This window comes from Thamnophis sirtalis, unplaced genomic scaffold, assembly GCF_051295495.1.
Source record: "Thamnophis sirtalis isolate CommonGarterSnake01/CBP01778 unplaced genomic scaffold, rThaSir2_p1.2 scaffold_8, whole genome shotgun sequence".
NCBI classification, from domain to species: Eukaryota; Metazoa; Chordata; class Lepidosauria; order Squamata; family Natricidae; genus Thamnophis; species Thamnophis sirtalis.
Genome location: NW_028261388.1, coordinates 10,110,382 through 10,122,502, shown reverse-complemented (window position 1 = coordinate 10,122,502; position 12,121 = coordinate 10,110,382).

The window sequence follows — 12,121 nt, the reverse complement described above, 5'->3', positions numbered from 1 at the left end:
CTATCTATCTATCTATCTATCCATCCATCCATCCATCCATCCATCCATCCATCCATCCACCTACCTACCTATCTACTTACCTACCTACCTACCTACCTACCTACCTACCTACCTATCATCTCTCCTGTCTATCCATCCACCCATCCACCCATCCACCCATCCACCCATCCACCCATCCACCCATCCACCCATCCACCCATCCACCCATCCACCCATCCACCCATCCACCCATCCACCCATCCACCCATCCACCCATCCACCCATCCACCCATCCACCCATCCACCCATCCACCCATCCACCCATCCACCCATCCACCCATCTACCTATCCATCCATCCGTCCGTCCGTCCGTCTGTCTGTAAATCTACCTATCAACTTATGAACCTACCTACCTAGGTAGGTACCTATCATCCATCCATCCAGTATTCTTTTTTTTTGCTTTTTTTCTTTAAAAAAGCAAAAGATTTAAGGCATTTTATTCATCCTTTCTAATCTTCTTTCCAATTAGATCCTGACTTGATGCAGTTTTACAATGTGATTCTCATTATTCCAGACCCTGGAAAAGCCCACCATAACTTAGAGAAATTACATTCTCCAATTTCATCTTCACTGAACAGACGTAATAGACCAAACTGGTTAATACCTAATCTCCAGTTCATCTTTATGCTACATAAGAGTTGGGGGGGGGGGGATCAGACCTATTAATTAACTAATTTACACTTTAGAGCAGGGGTTCCCAATCTTGCAACTTTAAGACACATGGACTTCAACTCCCAGAATTCTCCATGCACCCAGGCTGGCTAAGGAGTTGAAGTCTACATGTCTTAAAGTTGCCAAGATTGGAAATGCCTGGTTTAGAGGTAGGACTAAAAAATGCCCTAAAAAGGACTTATTGATATGTGTGTGTGTGTGCGTGTGTGTGTCACATTTAGTGTCACAACCCCTGGTATGCCCAAATATGGGAGGAAGCTTACTGCTTCCTTTCTCTGTCTAGCGGCTCGTCACAAGAGACCATCCAGACAGAAACCCAATATTTTTACTGTTTTACTGTTACTAATATGTAATACAGCCCAAGTTCGAAACCCAGTAAGGGTATGGCTAGCTGATGAGAACTAAATAGCTTGAAATAGATCTATACTAGTCTCCCTTTATTTATTTATCAGCACAAATACAAGACAGACAGACAGACAGACAGACAGACAGACAGACAGACAGACAGACAGACAGACACACACACACACACACACACACACACACACACACACACACACACACACACACACATATATATATATATATATATATATATATATATATATATATATATATATATATATATAAAGATATATATATATATAAAGATATATATATATATATATAAAGATAGATAGATAGATATAAAGATAGATATATATATATATATATATATATATATGTATGTATGTATGTATGTATGTATGTATGTATGTATGTATGTATGTATGTATGTATGTATGTATATATATATATATATATATATATATATATATATATATATATATATATATATATATATATATATATATATATATATATATATATATATATATATATATAATTTATTTATTCCTGGTTATATCCTGTTCCACTTTAATTGCAGGGTCTAGTTTAGTAATAAAGTTGTGATCCCTCACCTATTACATCATTTTGCCTTTTCCTTCCACTGCCAGTGCATAATGTGTATGAGTAGAATTGATTTTTTTTAAAGGTAGTATTGATTCCCTTATTGATTTTTTTTTTATTCCACTGGAGGAATGTAGGAAGAGATTGAATAGATGTTTATATGAAAAAAAAGAAGTTCAGAGAATTTTGCTCCTTTATTTATTTATTTATTTTAATAGACTGCCAGCTGTTTTCACACATAAGTGGTTTTTATTTAGTCTAGTTTAATTTTGTTAGGAAGTTGATGATGTGGGTTCAGGGATCATGGGAAAACCGAGCAAAATCCAGGGAAAAACACTGGCATAGGAAAATGTATTGTCTAAAGAACAAAACTACTGCAGATTTGCACGATGTATTCATCACTCACTCTTCACTGTTTGAAGGTTCAGTGAAACGGGCTTGGTTCATGCTAAGGGACTTGAGTTTAAGTTTTAGTGCTGCTTTACAGAGGGACGCATTGGCTCAGTGGCTAAGACGCTGAGCTTGTCAATCACAAAGTTTGGCAGTTCGGCGGTTCGAATCCCTAGCGCCGCATAACGGAGTGAATTCCCGTTACTTGTCCCAGCTTCTGCCAACCTAGCAGCTCGAAAGCATGTAAAAATGCAAGTAGTAAAATAGGGACCACTTTTGGTGGGAAGGTAACAGCGTTCTGTGTGCCTTCAGCGTTTAGTCATGCTGGCCACATGACCACAGAGACATCTTCGGACAGTGCTGGCTCTTCGGCTTTGAAATGGAGATGAGTACCGCTCCCTAGAGTCAGGAATGACTAGCATATATGTGTGAGAGGAAACTTTATCCTTACCTTACTGCTTTACAATGTCTTGGTAAAACCTCACTTGGAATATTGCATCCAGCTTTGGTTACCATGACATGTTGAGACTCTAGAAGGAGCGCCAATCAATCAATTAATCAGAGTAACATTAGAAGGGACCTTGGGAGTCTTCTAGTCCAATCCCGCTTCTAATCCAACCCCTTACTCAACCAGGAGACTCCTATACTGACAAGTGATTGTTCTTCATTCTTCATATGTTTTAGTCTCCAGGCCTTTAATCCTCTCAGTTGCAACATAAATAAAGAGCAGCAAAGATGATTAGGGGACTAGAGGCTAAAACATATGATGAATGATTGCAGGAATAGGGTATGTCTAGTGGCTCAGTGGCTAAGATGCTGACCTTGTTAATCAGAAAGGTCGGAAATTTGGCAGTTCGAATCCCTAGCACCGCGTAATGGAATGAGCTCCCGTTACTTGTCCCAGCTTCTGCCAACCTAGCAGTTCGAAAGCATGAAAAAAATTCAAGTAGAAAAATCAGAACCACCTTTGGTGTGAAGGTAACAGTGTTCCATGCGCCTTTGGCATTTAGTCATGCTGGCCACATGACCATGGAGACGTCTTCGGACAGCGCTGGCTCTTTGGCTTTGAAACGGAGATGAGCATCACCCCCTAGAGTTGGGAATGATTAGCACACATGTGCTAGGGAAACCTTTACCTTTACTTTAGTCTAGTGAAAAGAAGGACTAAGCGGTGACATGGGGGCAGTCTTCGATATTTGAGGGCTGTCACAAAGAAGAGGGAGTCAACCTATTCTCCAAAGCACCTGGAGGCAGGACAAGAAACAATGGATGAAAACTAATCAAAGAGAGAACCAACCTAGAATGAAGGAGAAATTTCTTAACAGTGAGAACAATTACCCAGTGGAATGACTTGTCTTCAGAGGTTGTGTGCACTCCAACACTGCAGGTTTATAAGAAGAGAATGGACGGCCATTTGTCTGAAATGGTATAGGGTCTCCTGCTTGAGCAGAGGGCTGGTCTAGAAGACCTCTAAGGTCCCTTCCAACTCTGTCACTCTGTTATTCTGTTCTGATCGGTGAGTTATTTCAAATACTGGGGGAAAATCTTCCCTCAAGGCACAATCACTGCAGTGGGGTTTGGATCTGCAAGATGAGTTGTTTATTTGTCTTCTGTTTCGTGAACATCTTTTCTCCCTTGTGCTATTCAGAGCTATTTGTCTGGCAAGTGAATTTCCACAGCACACCTGCTCCCTGCTTATTGTGCAACTGTGATATCAGGTAAACAGGTTGATCTACAAGGTTGGAGGTTCTTGACTTTGTCAAGAGGTGCATGGCCCCAACATCACTATTTTTATAACTGTACTCCCTCATTTCTGACACATATTGTTCATGCAACATAAAACCTGCAGGGAACTAAAGATACAATTCAGGAAAGGTTAAATTCCTAAGCCACATAGCTATGAGGCAGAAACAGGGATTTTCAGAGACGTAGAGATTAATATATCAGAACAGAACTGGAAGGGACCTTGAAGATCTTCTAATCACGCCCTTGTCCTTTCTCGCCTGGACTACTGTAACGGTCTCTACATGGGGCTGCCATTGAAGAGCACCCGGAGGCTTCAACTGGTCCAGAATGCGGCTGTGCGGGTTATCATGGGGGCACCTAGATGCTCCCATGTTGCGCCCCTTTTAGGCAGCCTGTACTGGTTGCTGGTTGTCTTCTGGGTGCAATTCAAGGTACTAATTATGACCTTTAATGCGCTCCATGGCTTAGGCCCAGAATACTTGCGAGACCACCTACTGCCACCAGTAGCCTCCCACCGTCCAGTGCGATCCCACAGAGTTGGCCTCGTCAGGGTGCCGTCGGCCAGATAGTGTCAGCTAGCGGCCCCCAGGAGGAGAGCCTTCTCTGTAGGAGCGCCTTCCCTCTGGAATGAGCTGCCCCCGGAGCTTCGTATAATCCCCAACCTCCGGTCCTTCCAATGCGCCCTAAAAAGCTGGCTTTTCCAGCAAGCCGGCCTGGCCTGAACAAAATAAAATAAATGATTGATTGTTCTGACCCCCCACTTCTTCGCTCGTTCACAGGTGACAGTCAGACAGACTTAAAAGGAAATAACTTTATCAGTCCTGGCTCACGCTGGCTGTGAGCCCAAAATAAACATAAATAAAGTCTCTGGCAAAAAAGTTACACAGCAGAATGCAAAAACAAAGAGCTCTTACAGCAAAACCAGGTTTACAGAAAGAAAGCCAATCACTTATCCAAGTGCCTCTCACAAACAAACCACGACCGATGAACGACGAACCACGAATGAACGTTGACTTCTGCAACCAGGGCGTGGCACCATCAGTCCTTTTATCTCCAGAAGATGACACTAACAAGCAACAGCTGGAGCAACATTCCTGCATCCCGACTCAACTCACAGCAAACTTCTGCTGAGTCACAACAATTGATTATTGTTAATTTTAATCGAATTTTTTAAAAATGTTATTGTTAATCTTAATAGGGTTTGTTTTTTGGATAGTCTATCTAATTTTTTTTAAAACTTTTGTAATATGTTTTTTTTTAATGTTGTACGCTGCCCTGAGTCCTTGGGAGAAGGGTGGCATATAAATCCAATAAATCAAACCAAACCAAACCAAACCAACCCCTTGCTCAAGCAGGAGACCCTATATGATTTGAGACAAGTGGCTATCCTGTGTCTTCTTAAAAACCTCCCGTGATGAAGCATCCAGAACTTCTGAAGGCAAGTTGTTTCACTGGTTAATTTTTCTCATTGTTAAGAAGTTTCTTCTTAATCCATCTCTCCTTGATTAGGTTCCATCCCTTGTTTCCTGTCTTGCTTTCTGGTGCTTTGGAAAATAGGTTGAACCCCTCTGCTTACTCAAACACTGGAAAAATGGGATTCAAACAGCGTTGGGTTTCACATTTTGTTACCACCGGTTTCCGGGTGCACAAGCCCCTTCCATGCATTCACCTGGACATCCGTGCATGTGCTTTGCTCACACACACACCTTCTGCACATGCACCCAGCCTCAAAATCATGCCTAAATAGGACAGCATAGCGCCAGGGCAGGGAGGGGGGAGCATGCATGATTTCTGCTACCGGTTTGGGTGAACCGGTCCGAACTGGCTGAATACCACCTCTGGATACAAATAGGAAGAGAGAGCTGAGGAAGGCCTTTCTCTCAGATTTAGCTCCAGCTTATAGTTTCACTAGCCCAGACCTAATAGACCTATTAGATCCCACAGATTAGGCCTCCTCCGAATTCCATCCACTGGCCAATGCTGACTGGCGACCACCCAGAGGAGGGCCTTCTCTGTGGCTGCTCCGGCCCTTTGGAACGAGCTCCCCATGGAGATTCGGACCCTCACCACCCTCCAGGCCTTCCACAAAGCCCTTAAAACCTGGCTGTTCCGACAGGCCTGGGGCTAATGAGTTTTTGCCCCCCCTCGAATGGTATGGTTGTTGTGTGTTTTTAAATTGTGGTATTGTTTTTGTTCGTGTTCTTTTTTTCTTATTTGTACACCCCCCCCCCTCCGACATGGTTGTGAGCCACCCTGAGTCCCTCCGGGGAATAGGGTGGCATAGAAATATAATAAACTCAACTCAACTCAACTAAGGTTCATATAACAGATGGGTAGAAGGAATACAGGGGAAAAAACAAACCAGTTTTGATGAAGAAAACCTCCCTGGAACAAATTCTACTCAGCAGCGGTGTTGTTTTACCTGCTGTGGGTGTCACTGTTGGTTTTTGTGAATCCCAAAAGTTAAAACTGTGAATGAATGCTCAAAAAATTGGGCACTGTACAGTGGTGGGATTCAAATAATTTAACAACCGGTTCTCTGCCCTAATGACCAGCTGGGTAGGCAGGGCTCAGTGGTCATGTGACTGGATGGGCATGGCCAACTCAACATCACTCACATCAACTGGTGCTTGAAGCACCTTAGCTGTTACAATATAATAAGGCTTAACTGGAGAAGCAGTTTCTGTAAGCAGGGCAATAAAGATTAGGCTAGAAACAACACCAGAATGTTTCCTTCCTGCCTTCCTTACAGGAATTAGCCCTGTAAAGTGGAAAAAAACAAAAGGAGACTTCTTCCAACAACCAGTTCTCCCAACTGCTTAGACAATTAACAACCGGTTCTGCCGAATAGGTGCGAGCTGGCTGAATCCCACCACTGGCACTGTACATGCACAACTTTACCATATATCTAAAGCAGTGTTTCTCAACTTTGGCTACTTGAAGATGTTTGGACTTCAACTCCCAGAATTCCCCAGCCAGCGAATGCTGGGAGTTGAAGTCCAGACATCTTCAAGTGGCCAAGGTTGAGAAACACTGATCTAAAGTATTGCCATTTTATAGTCTACTAGCCGATAACCTGGCATTGCCCGGGTATTTATTTATAAGGGGGGTGTTGTGCCTTGAAATGGCTTCCACTGTACTGCCATAAAATGGCTTCTACTGTACACTGCAGTAAAGTTGCCACGATAACAGCTTCACAGTACTCCTCAAGTGGGGCCCCTGTGGTAAGGGGGGAAATCCAACATTAGAAATTATGTTTAAGTCTGGATATTTCCCCCCTATAAATGAATACCCGGGCAATGTTATCAACTAGTCAGCTATAAAATCACTAGAAAACCACCCTAACCCTAACAGTTACAGTGCCCAGCTCAGCATAGCAATGCCAAAAAGAATCAAAGTACATTAGTTCAACACCACATCAGGCTTTCTGTACGGAAAACGAACACAAACATATACACACACTTGGTAGCAATGGGATTTACTACAGGAAATTCATTCCTGCAGGCGTCCATGTCAATTTCTTATTATGCACTTCAATGAAAAGCCAAAACAGAGAGTTGAGAAAGAAATTCTGGCCAGATCTCTTAAGTCTGACATCTCCTTCTTCTCTTTCTCTCTCCTTTCTCCTCCCCTTCCATAACCTAAAAATCTGCTGCAGCACCACTGCTCTCCCACCCCATCCCACCAGACTTCTTTGTCCCTTGATAGCCTTAATTTGTTGTTCCTGCAGAATTGTTTTACAGCTGGGAATGGCCTGCTGGAATATTTATAAGCCTAAAATTGAGAAGGCCACTGGGGTCAAGACAGAGTATGAAATATACCATGCAGTTTTCATAAAAGCCCATCCTCCAGTAATTAAATAGCCATCTTGCATTGCTTAACCTTCTTCGGGCTACAGTGAAATATTGTTGTGGCTGTTGTGATTATGTTTATATTTATATCTCATCTTTATTTTTGTACAACTCAAGGCAGCATAAATAATCTCCAATTTTAGAGATCCAGTTTTCCACGCAACAACAAATGCGTGAGATGGGGCGGGCTGAGAGAGAGCGATTGGCCCAAAGTTATCTAGTTTTCATATTTAGGAGAAAACAGGAATCGGAACTCATAATCTCCTGTTTTTTATGACTTTAGCTACCTTGCCAAACTGCTGCAGGTTTAATCTAACAATATTTTGGGCCCAATTTTACAAACATGGTAGAGCTAGGTATATCCATCATGAAGATACAGCTGGGCCTTGATTTACAACCATTCATTTACTTTTAGGCTATACCTGCTGAATGTCTAGTAACTCTAATTTAGGGAGAATTGCTGTTGTTGTTCAGTAACTACCATATTTTTCGGACTATAAGACGCACTGGTGTATAAGATGCACCAACATTTTCACATACTTTTTTGGGGGGAAGGTGTGTGTTATACTCCAAAAAATATGGTAAGTCATGCCTGAGTCTCCACAAACCCATAGACTAGGGGTGTCAAACTCAATTGCATGGAGGGCTGCATCAGGGTTGTGGTTAACCTCGGGGGGGGGAGGTGGGCATGGTGAACTGGGTAGGTGAGGCCAGCTTGACGCCACTCTCCAAACTACTGCTGGTATGTTTCCCCTTCACACTGGGTAGACTGGGCCAAAGTCATGCTGGCCAGATGTTTCCACTTCGCATTAAGTAGACCAGGCTGAAGTCATATTGGGTAGACCGGGTCGAAGCCGCATTGGGTAGACATGGCTGAAGTGATGTGGGCCAGCCCTTTGCATTTTCCAGGACAGCCATGTGGGCCAGATCCTACCACATCATGGGTTGGATAAGGAGTTTGACATCCCATTCATAGGCATAGTGTTCTGACCTCCCCCAAAAGCACGAGGCAGAGTCCTGGTCCCGACAAAACCCCTTTTATTAAACGAATGTGAATTCCACTCATTCACATTCGGCAAAGCCCTGGCAAATAGTCTTTCAAAGGAATATTTATGACCACAAACCTTATCTAGTTTGGAAAGCTACCATATAAATATTTTCCAAATGAGGTGCTGTGCAAGGAAAGACTTGGAGCGGAGTCTCTGAGATTCATGGACAGATCTTCACACTCCTGAAACAAATCTAACAACCGACCAAATGAATTATTTCCTGCAAAAGCCTACTCAGCTGGGTCTTGGGAGGCAGAGAATAGATGGGGCGGGGCCAGCCAGAGGTGGTATTTTCCGGTTCTCCAAACTACTCAAAATTTCTGCTACCGGTTCTCCAGAACTGTTGAGAACCTGCTGAATGACACCTCTGGTTATACATGTAAGGATACTTTCTATTGTAGACCAATAGAAAGAGGTCATCAGCCGTTGTTCCACCTGATATTTCCACAGGACTCTAAGGAAAGGAAGTCTCTGTTGGGCCTTAGTAACCACCAGGGACGCGTTGTTTTTCCAGGTGAGGCCTTGACTAAAAACCCGACTGTGGCTGAAATCCGCATCTACGGATGTCTTTAATTGCAATCGGCTGGGGTTTCTCTCCTGTTACCTACAGGCCTGTCTTCCTGTTTTCCTGAATTGCTTTGATGGATGGCTTTTAAATGTAGTTTTAATTGCAGTTTTATGGCATTTTAATTTGATTATTTTATTATTGTAAACTAGTCTGGGAACAGCTGGTTGAAGAGCAGGATTAAAAATGGAACGCGTTCGTAGTTTGAAGGGCATCAGAAGTTCCCGCTGCTTTATCTAATCGTTGGTTAGCGGAAACTGCCATTTCTGAAATGAAGCTTAGTCTCCAAAGGGAAGATGCCATATCACACATTTTGAAAAATCCCACGCTCCCCCCCCTTTTAAAAAGTGTATGTGTGAGCTCTAGATATTATATAAAGCTTGTACACATTGCAAGCTTGCACACATGTACTCTAAAGGTAAAGGTTCCCCTCGCACATATGTGCTAGTTGTTCCCAACTCTAGGGGGGGCGGTGCTCATCTCCGTTTCAAAGCCGAAGAGCCAGCGCTGTCCGAAAACGTCTCCGTGGTCATGTGGCCAGCATGACTAAACACCAAAGGCGCACGGAACGCCGTTACCTTCCCACCAAAGGTGGTTCCTATTTTTCTACTTGCCTTTTTACATGCTTCCGAACTGCTAAGTTGGCAGAAGCTGGGACAAGTAACGGGAGCTCACTCCGCCATGCGGCGCTAGGGATTCGAACCGCCGAACTGCTGACCTTTCTGATTGACCACTTTAGTGCCTTAGCCACTGAGCCACCACATCCCTACATGTTCTGTATATAGAGTTAAATTTCAAGAACTTGACTAAAATTGACTCGCAAGAAAGAGCATACTGTTTAAATTTTTTGGTTCGGCATACATTTCTAACCTGGCAAATTGTTCCTTTATTTTCAATTAAAATTTCATAGGAATATTAATAAAACCAGACCCAGAGGAAAGATGGAAATTAGACTTACTTTTTAAGTTTCACAATGTGGCCAAAACTGGAATTTTTTTTTTCTATTTAATGTCTAGAAAGTCTTTTAGTTTTGCCAAAGCAAATCCCTTGTTTATATCTAGCAAGCTATGATTTTTTTAAACAAGAAAGTTCTCCCAAGTAAGTGGTTTTCTGTCTTACATCCCAACCCTGAGTATTTCCTTGAAGCTAACCATGATCCCTGGCTTCATATCTACCAGGGAACCGAGTAAGATGATCGGTGTTTGAAATGCATCTTGCTTGGGGGGTGGACAAATGAACGAGTCTCTATTTTCCAAATGTTGAATTTATTCTTAAATAAATAAACACACTCCAACAATATTTTTTTTTGAAGTTAAACACAGAACAGGAAAATTGGTCAATAGTAGATGGCAGAAGGTGTAGAACATGAGTGAAAAGGGATCTATGGAATAAGACCATTAAACTTACAATATCTACAGCATTCAAAGAAAACATATACAAGATGGTTTATAGGTGGCACTTCCCCCCAATGAGGTTAGCCAAAATGTTTCCTGGGCTATCTCCATTGTGTTGGAAATGTGGAAGAAAGGATGGCACATTCTACCATATTTGGTGGTCCTGTGCTGAGGTCACGAAATACTGGAAAAGGATTAAAAAATGGCTAAAAGAGGTTACCGGGGCAAGCATGGAATGGAGACCCGAGAACCTTCTACTAAGCATTAAACCAGAAAACATGAGCAATTCAATATGGCATTTGAGCCTACATATAATTGTGGCTGCAAGAATAACTTATGCACAATTTTGGAAATCCACTACCATTCCGTCGGAAGATGCTATAATTAAAAAGATCTATGAATGTGCAGAAATGGACAGAATGACGGGTTGGCTGAGGGACAAAGGAGAAACGGAACATTATCTTAGCTGGAACTTATGGTATATGTGGGCAACAAGGAGAACAGCAGGGACTTAAAACGGGGAAAGTTAAAAGTGAACATGGGTATTGTAATAGATCCCTGAATTTTGTAATGAGAAGATGGGGCTTAGAGACCTAACAATGAGGAAGGAAAGAAAAAAGTTGGGCTGTGAATGACTGTCACCGCGGGGGGGGGGGTGAGGGGAGGGGGGGTTGTATGTTTAAAATTGCATTTGTATTTGTATGTTTTACTCTTTAAAAAATGTATAACTAATAAAGATTACTTTAAAAAAAAATGAGTGAAAAGAATTTTAAAGAGGTGGGGAAAAAATCTGCCGTGAATTCTTAATAGCTCTGTCCTTGCATTTTCCGTGGCTCCTGTAAATAATTGGGAATATTAGGCTGTAAAGAAGATCTCCATCAACTGATAACCATGGAAAGACCAATAGATTAACGCCCCTCCCCCCCAAAATAGAGAGGTAAGTGGGGGGGGGTTCAACTTTGAATAGAGATAGCAATAGCACTTAAACTCATATACCGCCCCATAATATTTTTCAGCACTTTCTGAGCAATTTACAATGTCACTCTATTGCCCCCAACAACCGGGGTCCTCATTTTACTGACTTTGGAAGGATGGAAGGCTGAGTTAACCTTGAGCCTGGTCAGGATCGAACTCCGCACAGTGGCCAGAGTTAGCCTGCAATACTGCATTCTAACCCTGGTGTCACTCTAATGCTTTATGGTCACCCAACGGCATGCAAAATCCCCATCAATACTTTGAAAATAGAACTTAAAATATTTTGATGAAAAGCACTAGAAGTCAAGGCATAAAAAGCTATAGAAAAAGAAAAGAGGGTATTGTCAGGGTTCTGAGGGATGCCCTAATTAAATCATGAGCCTAGAGCCAAGTTTCAAAAGAAATCCAGTCATTTATTAGGAGCTTCATGTCGGCACGTTCCCAAGTGAAGCCAGCTCTGATCCCACATAATTTAGGGCCCCAATCATA